This window comes from Dasypus novemcinctus, chromosome X (assembly GCF_030445035.2).
Source record: "Dasypus novemcinctus isolate mDasNov1 chromosome X, mDasNov1.1.hap2, whole genome shotgun sequence".
NCBI classification, from domain to species: Eukaryota; Metazoa; Chordata; class Mammalia; order Cingulata; family Dasypodidae; genus Dasypus; species Dasypus novemcinctus.
In genome coordinates this window covers 82,898,078-82,901,257 of record NC_080704.1, presented here as the reverse complement: position 1 = coordinate 82,901,257, position 3,180 = coordinate 82,898,078, and the positions used below count along the sequence as shown (strand labels likewise).

Genomic DNA, 3,180 nt, shown 5'->3' with positions numbered 1-3,180 from the left:
CTCCTCTAGACACTATCCATAATAATAGCCTTTTCTAGAACACTACCCTACCTCAAACACTTGCAAACTGCCCCAACCAGATTTAACTATCTGTGAAAAAGAAACTACTAGTCACATATCCTCAATGCATGCATTCAAAGCTACCATTTTAAAATAAATTAAAAAGTAGAAGAACCTAAAACAAATGAAATAGTCTGCTATCACACTATCAAAAACATTCTAAGTTTGGGGGTTTTTATGCAAAGAGAGCAGATAATCAAGATTTAAATAAGATAGTAAAAAACCTGGAAATGTAGATTTCACCAAAGGAACTATAATAGCCATCCCAAGCTACAACACTAAGAAATTCATTAATATGGTAGTTTGCCTAGGTTCTAACAAAAGCAAGCCAACACCAAGAAACAAAACAAAAGACACAAAACCTATATTAGAGTATGTGGCAATAATGAATATATTTCTATGGAAATTGTCTCATGCCTTAAAAGCACCTAAAATAAAACCTAGGTCACTATGTGACCATTGGTAGGAGGGAAATAAAACACCGAAAGTGTAACAGTCTTCAGCTTTAGTTTCAACTGTCTTTTCAAATCAGCATTAAGTACTTAATATCAGAAGCAACATTTTGGCTTGTCAGACTAGTAAATCAGTTTTCTTTTTCCCACTGGCCAAAAGCAGTTGAAGAAACAACTGCCTGAACAAACTAAATGCTGCGGCATGAAGCATTTGACCTCCAAGTCTATCTAGTTAAAATGATTGGCAAACATCTAACTGGGCAAAAGGAATGGCATCCATCTCCCAAACAGGCTCATTTCCCACAATCCGCAAAATGGGTAGTAGTTACAACAGCAAAAGAAACAAAAAAGGTTGTTGTGGACACACACACACACACACACACACACACACACACACTTAGGTCCTTCATAGATTTAGAATTCAGTCTACCTGAGGGCTCTATAAGCAGGTAAGAAAGCTTTCTTTATCCAGGCTGGTGGAATCCAAAAAAAATTCCATATCATTAATGAAGTCAAAACTCAAAGCTTCCTGCAGACCTGGCATCAGCTCCTCTCCTTCTATGTTCATGCCATCTCCTTCGAGTGTTCCAAGGTCCACATTTGTTCTAGGAATGCCTTCAAGGTAGCCTGGGAAACCATTTTGCTGTGAGGGCAGAATGTTTTGGTTGATAGTTTCACCTGTATCCATTTCATCAACACTATTCAGGAAGTCATTTGGGGTTCTAAGGGCACTGTAGCTGCTCATGCTTAGTCTACTGTATGTACTCTAATCTAGAGAGTGATAGGTGCCACTGTTAAGAAAGGGATTTGAGCTATTGGTCATCATTGTTCTCAGTTCTTGAGACATTCCTGGAGATGATACTGGATTTTGAGTCCCTCCATCCTGATTCAGTATTGGTAACTGGTTACAGAGAGCTAATTCCTGAAGCTCTGGAGAATTTGCTGTGTAGGATTGATATTCCACATTTGCCTGTGGCCTCAACTGCCGAAGCAGTTTCTCTCCATCTGCAGTTGCTGAAGTCTCATTTGTTGCTGCTGTTTGGAGATGCCGTCACCCATGACTCCTCCCTGTGGGCTCTGGGGAGCCAGGAGAGGTGGCTGTTTTCACTGGACCACTCTGACTGATTCTCTGGTTCATGACTTTACCCAAATGAGGGTCAAGCCTTGGGTCTAGCCAAGAGGTGGTCTTGTTCTCTTGGCTTATATAGTAAATTTCTCCAGCCTGAGTCATGGCTTGTTCCCTTCCATCAGGAAGAGGACCAGAGGCTGAGTTCATCATTTTTTTGCTGCACTGATGGACTGGTGGGTGCTTGAACATTTAACTGAGAGAGTATGACCTTCCTGGGGTCCTGGCATGTTGTAGTCTGGTCAATGTGATTTAAGAAGTAGCTCTGACCAGAAGATGTCTTTAACTTCTCTCAGCCTGCTGGCAGAAGTACATCATTAGGTATCTCAAAAGAGGACTGTCAAACATTCTGGAAAAGGCAAAACTTTAGAGACAGTAAGCAGATAAGCAGTTACCAGAGGTTCAGGATAGTGTGTGTGCGAGGGGGAGGGTTAAGGTGAGTGTTGAATATCAGATGACACGTATGTATGCATACTTCATGTATGTATGTATGCAAACTTCAAAAATCATTTAGGAGACTGAGGGATCCTATGATGAAGTGCAGAATGTGACCAAAGGAATCTAAGTGTAGTACAAATATATGAAACAACCTCACTGGAAGGGCTGGGAATAAAGATATTGACTCAAAAACAAAAACAAAAACAAAAAAACAAAGAAGAAGAAGATGTTGAGCAGTAGCTGCAGCTGCTGGGCCAGAGACTACTCTGGTTGGAGTCAGTGTCCCAGGAGAAACTATTCTCAACTGCAGGGAAGCTGGAGAGGAATGATTTCGAACATGCTGGGGGAATGAGGGCTTCTGCAGGGCCTGCATCGGTACTGGCCTGTTGGGGGTGGGATTTGGGCTCCAGCGGCTTGAAGAAGGAGTGGGGCAGTTTCTGGAGCCTCATGGACACAGCCTGGGGCATGTTGGCTATCTTGAAGTTCATGACTGTGTTGAAGAGCCCCTCCAGATGGGTCTCTGAGGCCCAGCCCCCCGGACATGCATGATCGGGTGCCCGGTGGGAGAGGCCTGTGGCATTGCCAGGGACCCCGGGGGCGCCAACTGCCCAGGCCCCGATTGCGGGCCCTGCCCCTGGGGGAGGGGTCTGAGTCAGTGTATGTCCTTGGACCTGGAGGGCTGGCTGAGGCAGCAGCTGCTGCCTGAGATCCACAGCTTCTGGCTCACCCGACACACACCTCCTGACCAGGGAGTAATGGCAAGAGCTGCAGGCCAGGTGGCGCTGGTGGTAGGGAAGGCGCTCTCCTCACTCTCAGGGTGAGGGCGTTGGGTTATGGCCCTTCATCCCCCTCCCTGGTGCCTCTGCCTGCAGCTCCACTGGTCTGGTGTCTGCGCTTCAGGAGAGGCTGAGAAGGACCTGGATAAAACGATCTTTTACTCGCCAAAATTGCTTTGTACCTTTATTGAAAAATCAATTGACCATAAACGCTTTGGTCTGTTTCTGGACTTGCTATTTTGTTCCATACCTATCAATATGCCAATACCACAGCACCTTGAGTAAGTTGTAAAGTAAGACTTGGTTTCAGGTAGTGGAGTACACCAAA

The 3,180-nt window shown here is 44.8% G+C and overlaps 1 pseudogene; it reads right to left on the bottom strand.

The window, feature by feature from the left end:
* Positions 1 to 951: 951 nt before the first annotated feature.
* On the bottom strand, positions 952 to 2,783 carry LOC101415461 (transcriptional coactivator YAP1-like; annotated as a pseudogene).
* Positions 2,784 to 3,180: the final 397 nt, after the last annotated feature.